Consider the following 14,644-nt stretch of genomic DNA (forward strand, 5'->3'; position numbering starts at 1 on the left):
TACTATGACATTGGGCGTCGGCCTTGGCAGACGACGTTGCTGGCATTTCATCGTCTCGGCCATGACTAGTGGCAGCAGCTTCAGCACGAGGTGGAAGTGGATCTTGATCTTTCCCTAATTTTGGAACCTCAACATTTTTGTTCTCCATATTTTAATAGGCACAACTAAAAGGCACCTCAGGTAAACAATGGAGATGGATGGATACTAGTATACTTATGGATGGACGAGCGACTGCCGACACAGAGGTAGCTACAGCCGTGGACTACCGTACTGTGTCTGCTGCTAATATAGACTGGATGATAATGAGATGAAATCAATATATATATATATATATATATAATATCACACTAGTACTGCAGCCGGACAGGTATATATATTTATTATGTAATGACTGATGACGGACCTGCTGGACACTGTCAGCTCAGCAGCACCGCAGACTGCTACAGTAAGCTACTATAGTAGTATGTATAAAGAAGAAAGAAAAAAAAAACCACGGGTAGGTGGTATACAATTATGGATGGACGAGCGACTGCCGACACAGAGGTAGCTACAGCCGTGGACTACCGTACTGTGTCTGCTGCTAATATAGACTGGATGATAATGAGATGAAATCAATATATATATATATAATATCACACTAGTACTGCAGCCGGACAGGTATATATATTTATTATGTAATGACTGATGACGGACCTGCTGGACACTGTCAGCTCAGCAGCACCGCAGACTGCTACAGTAAGCTACTATAGTAGTATGTATAAAGAAGAAAGAAAAAAAAAAAACCACGGGTAGGTGGTATACAATTATGGATGGACGAGCGACTGCCGACACAGAGGTAGCTACAGCCGTGGACTACCGTACTGTGTCTGCTGCTAATATAGACTGGATGATAATGAGATGAAATCAATATATATATATATATATATATAATATCACACTAGTACTGCAGCCGGACAGGTAGATATATTTATTATGTAATGACTGATGACGGACCTGCTGGACACTGTCAGCTCAGCAGCACCGCAGACTGCTACAGTAAGCTACTATAGTAGTATGTATAAAGAAGAAAGAAAAAAAAAAACAAGGGTAGGTGGTATACAATTATGGATGGACGAGCGACTGCCGACACAGAGGTAGCTACAGCCGTGGACTACCGTACTGTGTCTGCTGCTAATATAGACTGGATGATAATGAGATGAAATCAATATATATATATATATATATATATAATATCACTAGTACTGCAGCCGGACAGGTATATATATTTATTATGTAATGACTGATGACGGACCTGCTGGACACTGTCAGCTCAGCAGCACCGCAGACTGCTACAGTAAGCTACTATAGTAGTATGTATAAAGAAAGAAAAAAAAAAAACCACGGGTAGGTGGTATACAATTATGGATGGACGAGCGACTGCCGACACAGAGGTAGCTACAGCCGTGGACTACCGTACTGTGTCTGCTGCTAATATAGACTGGATGATAATGAGATGAAATCAATATATATATATATAATAACACACTAGTACTGCAGCCGGACAGGTAGATATATTTATTATGTAATGACTGATGACGGACCTGCTGGACACTGTCAGCTCAGCAGCACCGCAGACTGCTACAGTAAGCTACTATAGTAGTATGTATAAAGAAGAAAGAAAAAAAAAACCACGGGTAGGTGGTATACAATTATGGATGGACGAGTGACTGCCGACACAGAGGTAGCTACAGCCGTGGACTACCGTACTGTGTCTGCTGCTAATATAGACTGGATGATAATGAGATGAAATCAATATATATATATATATATATATATAATATCACTAGTACTGCAGCCGGACAGGTATATATATTTATTATGTAATGACTGATGACGGACCTGCTGGACACTGTCAGCTCAGCAGCACCGCAGACTGCTACAGTAAGCTACTATAGTAGTATGTATAAAGAAGAAAAAAAAAAAAAAACCACGGGTAGGTGGTATACAATTATGGATGGACGAGCGACTGTCGACACAGAGGTAGCTACAGCCGTGGACTACCGTACTGTGTCTGCTGCTAATATAGACTGGATGATAATGAGATTAAATCAATATATATATATATATATATATATAATATCACACTAGTACTGCAGCCGGACAGGTAGATATATTTATTATGTAATGACTGATGACGGACCTGCTGGACACTGTCAGCTCAGCAGCACCGCAGACTGCTACAGTAAGCTACTATAGTAGTATGTATAAAGAAGAAAAAAGAAAAAAAAACACGGGTAGGTGGTATACAATTATGGATGGACGAGCGACTGCCGACACAGAGGTAGCTACAGCCGTGGACTACCATACTGTGTCTGCTGCTAATATAGACTGGATGATAATGAGATGAAATCAATATATATATATATATATATAATATCACACTAGTACTGCAGCCGGACAGGTATATATATTTATTATGTAATGACTGATGACGGACCTGCTGGACACTGTCAGCTCAGTAGCACCGCAGACTGCTACAGTAAGCTACTATAGTAGTATGTATAAAGAAGAAAGAAAAAAAAAAACCACGGGTAGGTGGTATACAATTATGGATGGACGAGCGACTGCCGACACAGAGGTAGCTACAGCCGTGGACTACCGTACTGTGTCTGCTGCTAATATAGACTGGATGATAATGAGATGAAATCAATATATATATATATATATAATATCACACTAGTACTGCAGCCGGACAGGTAGATATATTTATTATGTAATGACTGATGACGGACCTGCTGGACACTGTCAGCTCAGCAGCACCGCAGACTGCTACAGTAAGCTACTATAGTAGTATGTATAAAGAAGAAAGAAAAAAAAAAACCACGGGTAGGTGGTATACAATTATGGATGGACGAGCGACTGCCGACACAGAGGTAGCTACAGCCGTGGACTACCGTACTGTGTCTGCTGCTAATATAGACTGGATGATAATGAGATGAAATCAATATATATATATATAATATCACTAGTACTGCAGCCGGACAGGTATATATATTTATTATGTAATGACTGATGACGGACCTGCTGGACACTGTCAGCTCAGCAGCACCGCAGACTGCTACAGTAAGCTACTATAGTAGTATGTATAAAGAAGAAAGAAAAAAAAAAAAACCACGGGTAGGTGGTATACAATATTATATATATATTATATACAATTATATATATATATATATATACTAGGTGCTTCATCGCGCCCTACGGGCGCTCTTCACACCGTCGCAAGGGGCCACGCCCCCTTAACCCTTGCATGCCTTTCTGGGGTTTAATATTTGTATTATATGGAGTATTACCTGCATTCCTTTGTTAGTGGTTAAATATTGCACAATGAAAGGGCGTGCCATGGTGAAGGAGGCGCAGCCCCTTGCGACGGCGTGAACAGCACCTGCAGGGCACGATGTACAGAATGTAGCGGGTGCGGGGGGGACTGCGGATGGTGTCTGTAGATGCTGCGGGTGGAGGGGAGGCAGAAGTGGGGGTGGGGCCCGGATGGGGAAGGTTCGGGAGGTGCTGCGCGTGGGGGAGGGGCAGAGGAGTGGGGGATGCAGATGGGGGAGGGGTCCGGAGGCACTGAAGGTGGGGGAGGGGCAGGGGTGCCACGGGTGGGAGAGGGGCAGGTGTGGGGATGTTGTGGATGGATGAAGGGTTCCGGAGGTGCTGTGGGATGGGAAGGGACGGGAGTGCCGGGGGTGGGGTAGGGGACCGCAGGCACCATGGGTAGGGTAGGGGCAGGTACGGGTGTTGCGGCGGATGGGAAAGGAGGTCCGGAGGTGCTGCAGGTGGTGGAGGGGCAGGTGCGGGGGTGCCATTGGTGGGGAAGGAGTGGGTGAGGGGGGGACCGCTGATGGAGGAGGGTGTCTGCAGATGCTGCGGGTGGAGGGGGGCAGGTGTGGGGGGAGACATATAAGGGGGGTGAATGGTGGAAGGGGCCTGGAGGTGCTGTGGCTGGTGAAGGGGTGGAGGAGTGGGAGCCACGGGTGGTGTAGGGGGTCTGGAGGCACAGCATGTGGGGGAGGGGTGGAGTGCCGCATGTGGTGGAGGGGAAGGTGCGGAGGTGTGGTGCATTGGGGAGAGGTCTGGAGGCGCTGCGGGTACTGTACATGCCATAAAAGGTAGTTGGAGGGTATGCAGTAACAGAGCCAGGACAGGGGTGACAGGGTCAGTACAGGGTTGACGGGGCCAGGACAGGGGTGACAGGGTCAGAACAGGGGTGATGGTGCCAGGACAGGGGTGACGGGGGCCAGGACAGGGGTGACGGGGCCAGGACAGGGGTGACGGGGCCAGGACAGAAATGATAGGGACAGGATAAGGGTGACAGGGCCAGTATAAGGGTGAAAGGGCCAGGATAAGGGTGGCAGGGCAAGGCCAGTGGTGACAGGGACATGACAGAACACAGGGCACGGGAGAGATTGGTATTAGGGACAAAACAGTGGTGACAGACAGATGTGTCTTACCAGAGTCACTGCTGCTGGCTGCTGCTGTTCCACTCCAACCTGTTGGGATCTGCTGCTGCTGGAGACTTGGCATGGCTGACTCTCTCAGGCTGGAGTCCTGCTTCCTCTGCCCGTCCGCATCCCTCCCCCCCTCCTCAGTCACACACCGCAGACCTCGCGCAGCTGCCGGGCACTGTGGTAAGGTGAGACTGGAAATGACTGGTTAGCCCCCAGGAGATGCTGCGGCTGGAGGGAGGAGGGGGTCATAGCATGCACGTGGCGCGGACCTCACGGCTTCCGGGCACTGTGGTAAGGGGAGACTGGGAGTGACTGGTTAGCTCCCAGGAGACGCTGCGGCTGGAGGGAGGAGTGGGTCAGAGCCTGCAAGCAGCTCGGATTTCTGCAGCGCTACCCGCCAGCTAAAGTGTGTGAATGAGCTGGGCGCACTCCACTGCGGGTGGCAGCGCTGCAGCTAGCGGTGGGGTTGCCGGGGCTGGAGATAACAGAGGCAGTATGGAACCTGCACAGCGGCAGGTGCCCCACTAAACTGCAGCTAAGAAGCGTGGAGTGTGCCAGAAAGTGACGCTCCTCCGCACAAGAGAGACCCTGCTGAGTATGCTGATGTGGGGGGTCAAGCACACAGTGAGCCGGTGCCCGTCTGTCTGTATGACATACCCCTCACACACCCCCATACCTCCCAAATGTCCCGATTTTCGCGGGACAGTCCCATTTTTTGGGGTCTGTCCCGCTGTCCCACCCGCGGGTCGCAGTGTCCTGCGGTGGGGGGGGGGGCAGTTGGAAAGCTCCTGTACTCGCTGTTCTGCTTAGCAGAGCAGCGGTGAATAGTGGAGACAGAGGGAGAGGGCGCATCAGGGGGGTTACGGATTAAGGGGGGGTTCCAGCAGCAGAGCTGGATTAAGGGGGGGGGGGGGCAGGCGGTACGTACCGTTGGCCCCACAGTTTTAGGGGTCCCCCCGGCTCGAGTAGCTCTATCCCAGCTCAGAAGCTCCCCCGTCCTGCCAGTAACAGCGGCAGCATTGTGCTACAGTCAGCACACGCTGCTGCATATTGGCAGGTCTGTGGTGTTGCAGGGAGGCAGCAGTCTCCCTGCTTTCTTCTCCCTGTGCGGGTGTGTAGGGGGAGCGACCACCTCCTCTGGATTTAGCCCTAGCTGAGGGGCCAAAATCCCATAAAAAAAAATAAAAATAAAAATCGAAATTTGCATAAGAGGGCGTGGCCGCGTGGGCCGCGATTAGGCCACGCCCCCAACCCACAGCAGGCACAGCAATGAGATAGGGCTCCCCTGTCACAAGTGCCCTGGGCCGCCCGGACTCATAATCAGCCCCTGGGAGCATGCCAGCAGCTCACAGAGCGCTGGGCATGCTCCCTCACTGATGAAAACGGGACCCTCCCGTGAAGCCACGCCCCCTTTTCGCCGAGTGTGTTTCCCTCCTTCTGCCTGGATAAAGCTCCTGCAGAAAGCTGGGAGGTCTGCACCCCTGCCAGTGCCATGCCCAATGCCCATGCTATCTGCTTCTGCTCCTAGTCTCCTGTAGATTTAGCCAGATCTCTGTGACTCATTTGACTAACTCCGCCCAGTGTTGTAACTCCGCCCAGCGTTAGCAAATGAATCACAAGGTCACAGAATAGGGCTATTATATAGGAGATATTAAACTGGTGGTGATTATTAAACTGGTGGTCAGGTCACTGGTCACACTATCAGCAACTTGCAAGTAGTACTCCTAAGCAGACAATCACAATATATATTATACTGGTGGTCAGTGTGGTCACAATGGCAGTGTGGCACTCTGGCAGCAAAAGTGTGCACTGTACGTTATATGTACTCCTGAGTCCTGCTCTCAGACTCTAACTGCTCCCCACTGTCAGTGTCTCCCCCACAAGTCAGATATACATTATACAGTCACACTATCTATCTATCTATCTATCTATCTATCTATCTATCTATCTATCTATCTATCTATCTATCTATCTATCTATCTATCTATCACTTCAGCAAGTAGTAGTACTCCTCCTAATGCTCCCCAAAATTACTACTGTGTCTCTCTCTACTCTAGTCTCACTCTCTTCTCTAAAACGGAGAGGACGCCAGCCACGTCCTCTCCCTATGAATCTCAATGCACGTGTGAAAATGGCGGCGACGCGCGGCTCCTTATATAGAATCTGAGTCTCGCGATAGAATCCGAGCATCGCGAGAATCCGACAGCGGGATGATGACGTTCGGGCGCGCTCGGGTTAACCGAGCAAGGCGGGAAGATCCGAGTCGCTCGGACCCGTGTAAAAAAACATGAAGTTCGGGCGGGTTCGGATTCCGAGGAACCGAACCCGCTCATCTCTAGTGGATACTACACTGAGCATGTGTGGATACTACACTGAGCATGTGCGGATACTACACTGAGCATGTGTGGATACTACACTGAGCATGTGTGGATACTACACTGAGCATGTGCGGATACTACACTGAGCATGTGTGAATATTACACTGAGCATGTGTGAATACTACACTGAGCATGTGCGGATACTACACTGAGCATGTGCGGATACTACACTGAGCATGCGTGGATACTACACTGAGCATGTGCGGATACTACACTAAGCATGCGTGGATACTACACTGAGCAAGCGTGGATACTACACTGAGCATGAGTGGATACTACACTGAGCAAGCGTGGATACTACACTGAGCATGTGCGGATACTACACTGAGCATGTGTGAATATTACACTGAGCATGTGCGGATACTACACTGAGCTTGTGCGGATACTACACTGAGCATGTGTGAATACTACACTGAGCATGTGGGAATACTACACTAAGCATGTGAGGATACTACACTGAGCATGTGTGAATACTACACTGAGCATGTGGGAATACTACACTGAGCATGTGGGAATACTACACTGAGCATGTGCGGATACTACACTGAGCATGTGGGAATACTACACTGAGCATGTGGGAATACTACACTGAGCATGTGGGAATACTACACTGAGCATGTGTGAATACTACACTGAGCATGTGGGAATACTACACTGAGCATGCGCGGATACTACACTGAGCATGTGCGGATACTACACTGAGCATGTGGGAATACTACACTGAGCATGCGCGGATACTACACTGAGCATGTGCGGATACTACACTGAGCATGTGGGAATACTACACTGAGCATGTGCGGATACTACACTGAGCATGTGGGAATACTACACTGAGCATGTGCGGATACTACACTGAGCATGTGTGAATACTACACTGAGCATGTGTGAATACTACACTGAGCATGTGCGGATACTACACTGAGCATGTGCGGATACTACACTGAGCATGTGGGAATACTACACTGAGCATGTGCGGATACTACACTGAGCATGTGGGAATACTACACTGAGCATGTGCGGATACTACACTGAGCATGTGGGAATACTACACTGAGCATGTGTGAATACTACACTGAGCATGTGCGGATACTACACTGAGCATGTGCGGATACTACACTGAGCATGTGGGAATACTACACTGAGCATGCGCGGATACTACACTGAGCATGTGAGGATACTACACTGAGCATGTGCGGATACTACACTGAGCATGTGGGAATACTACACTGAGCATGTGCGGATACTACACTGAGCATGTGGGAATACTACACTGAGCATGTGTGAATACTACACTGAGCATGTGCGGATACTACACTGAGCATGTGCGGATACTACACTGAGCATGTGGGAATACTACACTGAGCATGCGCGGATACTACACTGAGCATGTGAGGATACTACACTGAGCATGCGTGGATACTACACTGAGCATGCGTGGATACTACACTGAGCATGAGTGGATACTACACTGAGCATGAGTGGATACTACACTGAGCATGTGCGGATACTACACTGAGCATGCGCGGATACTACAATGAGCATGCGTGGATACTACACTGAGCATGCGCGGATACTACACTGAGCATGTGCGGATACTACACTGAGCATGTGGGAATACTACACTGAGCATGTGCGGATACTACACTGAGCATGTGGGAATACTACACTGAGCATGTGCGGATACTACACTGAGCATGTGGGAATACTACACTGAGCATGTGCGGATACTACACTGAGCATGTGTGAAGACTACACTGAGCATGTGTGAATACTACACTGAGCATGTGCGGATACTACACTGAGCATGTGCGGATACTACACTGAGCATGTGGGAATACTACACTGAGCATGTGCGGATACTACACTGAGCATGTGGGAATACTACACTGAGCATGTGCGGATACTACACTGAGCATGTGTGAATACTACACTGAGCATGTGTGAATACTACACTGAGCATGTGCGGATACTACACTGAGCATGTGCGGATACTACACTGAGCATGTGGGAATACTACACTGAGCATGCGCGGATACTACACTGAGCATGTGAGGATACTACACTGAGCATGCGTGGATACTACACTGAGCATGCGTGGATACTACACTGAGCATGAGTGGATACTACACTGAGCATGAGTGGATACTACACTGAGCATGAGTGGATACTACACTGAGCATGTGCGGATACTACACTGAGCATGCGCGGATACTACAATGAGCATGCGTGGATACTACACTGAGCATGCGTGGATACTACACTGAGCATGTGCAGATACTACACCGAGCATGTGGGAATACTACACTGAGCATGTGCGGATACTACACTGAGCATGTGGGAATACTACACTGAGCATGTGCGGATACTACACTGAGCATGTGGGAATACTACACTGAGCATGTGCGGATACTACACTGAGCATGTGTGAATACTACACTGAGCATGTGTGAATACTACACTGAGCATGTGCGGATACTACACTGAGCATGTGCGGATACTACACTGAGCATGTGGGAATACTACACTGAGCATGTGCGGATACTACACTGAGCATGTGGGAATACTACACTGAGCATGTGCGGATACTACACTGAGCATGTGTGAATACTACACTGAGCATGTGTGAATACTACACTGAGCATGTGCGGATACTACACTGAGCATGTGGGAATACTACACTGAGCATGTGGGAATACTACACTGAGCATATGCGGATACTACACTGAGCATGTGTGAATACTACACTGAGCATGTGGGAATACTACACTGAGCATGTGGGAATACTACACTGAGCATGCGCGGATACTACACTGAGCATGTGAGGATACTACACTGAGCATGCGTGGATACTACACTGAGCATGAGTGGATACTACACTGAGCATGAGTGGATACTACACTGAGCATGAGTGGATACTACACTGAGCATGAGTGGATACTACACTGAGCATGTGCGGATACTACACTGAGCATGCGCGGATACTACAATGAGCATGCGTGGATACTACACTGAGCATGCGCGAATACTACACTGAGCATGCGTGGATACTACACTGAGCATGAGTGGATACTACACTGAGCATGCGTGGATACTACACTGAGCATGAGTGGATTCTACACTGAGTTTGTGCAGATACTGCACTGAGCATGTGCGGATACTACACTGAGCATGTGCGGATACTACACTGAGCATGAGTGGATACTACACTGAGCATGCATGGATACTACACTGAGCATGAGTGGATACTACACTGAGTATGTGCAGATACTACACTGAGCATGTGCGGATACTACACTGAGCATGTGGGAATACTACACTGAGCATGAGTGGATACTACACTGAGCATGTGCGGATACTACACTGAGCATGCGTGGATACTACACTGAGCATGCGTAGATACTACACTGAGCATGAGTGGATACTACACTGAGTATGTGCAGTTACTGCACTGAGCATGTGCGGATACTACACTGAGCATGTGGGAATACTACACTGAGCATGAGTGGATACTACACTGAGCATGTGCGGATACTACACTGAGCATGCGTGGATACTACACTGAGCATAAGTGGATACTACACTGAGCATGTGTGGATACTACACTGAGCATGCGCGGAAATTACACTGAGCATGTGTGGATACTACACTGAGCATGTGTGAATACTACACTGAGCATGTGCGGATACTACACTGAGCATGTGGGAATACTGCACTGAGCATGAGTGGATACTACACTGAGCATGTGGGAATACTACACTGAGCATGCGTGGATACTACACTGAGCATGTGGGAATACTACACTGAGCATGCGTGGATACTACACTGAGCATGCGTGGATACTACACTGAGTATGTGCAGATACTGCACTGAGCATGTGCGGATACTACACTGAGCATGCGTGGATACTACACTGAGCATGTGTGAATACTACACTGAGCATGCGCGGATACTACACTGAGCATGCGTGTATACTACACTGAGCATGTGTGAATACTACACTGAGCATGCGTGGATACTACACTGAGCATGTGTGAATACTACACTGAGCATGTGTGAATACTACACTGAGTATGTGCAGATACTGCACTGAGCATGTGTGAATACTACACTGAGCATGAGTGGATACTACATTGAGCATGCGTGGATCATACTTGCCTACTCTCCCAGAATGGGCTGGAGGTTCCCGAAAATCGGGTGACCCTCCCTCCCACCCGGAAGAGCAGGCAAGTCTCCCGATTTTTTAGGGGCCCCCCTGCTCGGCCGCCCACTTAGTGAGTAAAGTGGGCGGTCCGAGCAGTCGATGACGCGATTCTTGCTGAATCGCGTCATCATAGCAACGCCCCCTGCTGTATAATGCCGATAATCGCGGCATTACATAGCAGGGGCGTGGCTTAAATGAAGTGCCGCGATAAACCCTCTCCTGTTCCGCCTCCGTCCGCCCCTGTTTTGCCTCCGCTCCGCCCCCTATCCGTGTCATAATCCCGCCCCGCCCCCCTGCTGAGCTGACCTGGCTGCTCTCTCCCGGAGAGAGCAGCCAGGATGTCGGCATGTATGGAGTGGATACTACACTGAGCATGTGCGGATACTACACTGAGCATGAGTGGATACTACACTGAGATTGTGCATAACTACACTGATCATGCGAGGATACTACCCTGAGCATGTGCAGATACTACACTGAGCATGTGCAGATACTACACTGAGCATGTGTGGATACTACACTGAGCATGTGCAGATACTACACTGAGCATGTGCGGATACTACACTGAGCATGTGTGGATACTACACTGAGTGTGCATGGATACTACACTGGGCATGTGCGGATACTACACTGAGCATGCGTGGATACTACACTGAGCATGAGTGGATACTACACTGAGCGTGTGTGGATACTACACTGAGTGTGCGTGGATACTACACTGAGCATGTGCGGATACTACACTGAGCATGTGTGGATACTACACTGAGCATGTGTGGATACTACACTGAGCATGAGTGGATACTACACTGAGCATGAGTGGATACTACACTGAGTGTGCGTGGATACTACACTGGGCATGTGCGGATACTACACTGAGCATGCGTGGATACTACACTGAGCATGAGTGGATACTACACTGAGCATGAGTGGATACTACACTGAGTGTGCGTGGATACTACACTGAGCATGAGTGGATACTACACTGAGTGTGCGTGGATACTACACTGAGCATGCGCGGATACTACACTGAGCATGTGCCCGAATACTACACTTAGCATGCACGGATACTACACTGAGCATGTGCGGATACTACACTGAGCATGCGTGGATACTACACATATGCCGAACACTATTGCACAACAAACCTACCCACACACAGCATTCACATGGGCGCTAACACTGTGACCTCTGCTTGGATACAGCTTGCCTCAATATGCCATGCAGCTCCCGTCCAGCTCTGCTAACGTTGGGCGCCTTTTTTTGCAGAAAATGCATCTTATTTTCATTGCTATGTGACTAGGATGCACAAGCAGCTTCTGCTGATTAAAATTATAATTAGCATGTCTATATTCTGTGTGTGTGACTGTGGCTGTATCTGCATGCAAATGCTACGTTACAGCATACTTACCTACTCTCCCGGAAGCTGCGGGAGGCTCCCGTTTTTTGGGGTAGCCCCCCGCACCCCCGGAAGAGTGGGCAGGTCTCCCGCATCCTGCTCGCATCTTAGTGATGCGAGCAGGATGGAGATAACCTCACGCATTCGCGGGTCCGTCGGGTGGAGAAGGGGTTAAAATGACGCAAATCGCGTCATTTTAGCCCCGCCCCCTTCCCGCGGACCCGTGAATCGCGGCATTTCCCTATGCGGGGGTGGGGCTAAGTGATGTTACAGTCCGTTCCCGCCCCCCGAAGACAGCTGCTGCTTCTCCTCTCCAGGCTTCTCCCGGAGAGGAGACTTACATTGTAGGTAAGTATGCGTTACAGTGATTTCCAGGAATACATTGAAACATAGCATTTTGTATGCAGATCCAGCCGCAGTCACATATAATTTTAATCAGCATAATCTGCCTGTGTCCCTAGGCATTGCAAATGCCGTAGGCATTTGCCTAGTTTGCCCATGCATGGGGCCGGCTCTGATCCAGTGTATAAAAGACCAATGTTTACATTAATGTCCAGGTCGTTACTAGGTTCTTCTACCGCTCTCCTAGACTCCTGTACTTGCTCCAATGTTGTGTAGAGTGGAAGTTAGCTACATTGTGAATTGTATACAGCTGCAGGACGGATCGCTTTCCACAACTTGGCTCTGATGGTGTTAGCCATTGTACCTACGGCATGGGCTACATTTCATCAGGTTTTTTAGGTGAGAGAACTGGAGGATCCCTTCCTTGTAATGTCAGCTTCCACATGTGCGGTCTGATGAGCTCACATGCACTGCAGCTGTGCTAGGACGGGCAACTGTCCATTAATGAATTCCAGCATAAATAATTTGTATTGCTGCAATTTGCAATAAGGAATCTTAATTTTCAGTTGCTCATTGCGATTGATGATTAGGGGTCAGATGTACTAAGCCTTGGAGGAGATAAAGTGTAGAGATAACATACCAGCCAATCAGCTAACTGCCATGTTACAGGCTGTGTTTGAAAAATGACAGTAAGGAGCTGATTGGCTGGTACTTTATGTTTTAGTGATCAATAGAGGCAGAGGCGTAACTACGGTTTTCGGAGCCCAGGGCAAGATGGAAAATGCCCCCCCCAAAAAAAACAAAACAAAACACACACACACAAAAAGTAGCATGTGCGCGCGCAAAATGGGCGTGGCCACACACCAGAAGGGGTGTGGCCACGCTCCAGAAGGGGTGTGGCCACTGAAAATGCCCCACAGTGCCAGTTACATTGCCCCACAGTGCCGGATACATGCCCCACAGTGCCAGTTGCATTGCCCCACGGTGCCGGATACATTGCCCCACAGTGCCGGATACATTGCCCCACAGTTCCGGATACATTGCCCCACAGTGCCAGATACATGCCCCACAGTGCCAGTTACATGCCCCACAGTGCCAGATACATTGCCCCACAGTGCCAGTTACATGCCCCACAGTGCCAGATACATGCCCCACAGTGCCAGGCCCCACTTTGTGCCAGATACATGCCCCACTGTGCCGCCGGACCCCCACAGTGCCAGATACATTGCCCCACAGTGCCAGATACATTGCCCCACAGTGCCAGTTACATTGCCCCACAGTGCCAGATATATTGCCCCACAGTGCCAGTTACATTGCCCCACAGTGCCAGATACATTGCCCCACAGTGCCAGATACAGGCCCCACTCAGTGCCAGTTACATGCCCCATTTGGTGCTAGTTACATGCCCCACAGTGCCAGATACATTGCCCCACAGTGCCAGGCCCCACTTGGTGCCAGATACATGCCCCACTGTGCCGCCGGACCCCCCACAGTGCCAGATACATTGCCCCACAGTGCCAGTTACATGCCCCACAGTGCCAGTTACATTCCCCACAGTGCCAGTTACATGCCCCACAGTGCCAGTTACATTGCCCCACAGTGCCAGATTCATTGCCCCACAGTGCCAGTTACATGCCCCACAGTGCCAGATACATGCCCCACAGTGCCAGGCCCCACTTGGTGCCAGATACATGCCCCACTGTGCCGCTGGACCCCCCGTGCCGCCGGACCCCCCGTGCCGCCGGACCGCCCCCCCCGGTCACTTACCGGCCGCTTGTTGATGTTGCAATGTGAGGGGAGGAGAGCGCAGCGCAGCGCCTCTCCTTCCCCTCACCGCTCA

The sequence above is a fragment of the Pseudophryne corroboree genome, chromosome 2 (genome assembly GCF_028390025.1).
Source record: "Pseudophryne corroboree isolate aPseCor3 chromosome 2, aPseCor3.hap2, whole genome shotgun sequence".
In the NCBI taxonomy this organism is placed as follows: Eukaryota; Metazoa; Chordata; class Amphibia; order Anura; family Myobatrachidae; genus Pseudophryne; species Pseudophryne corroboree.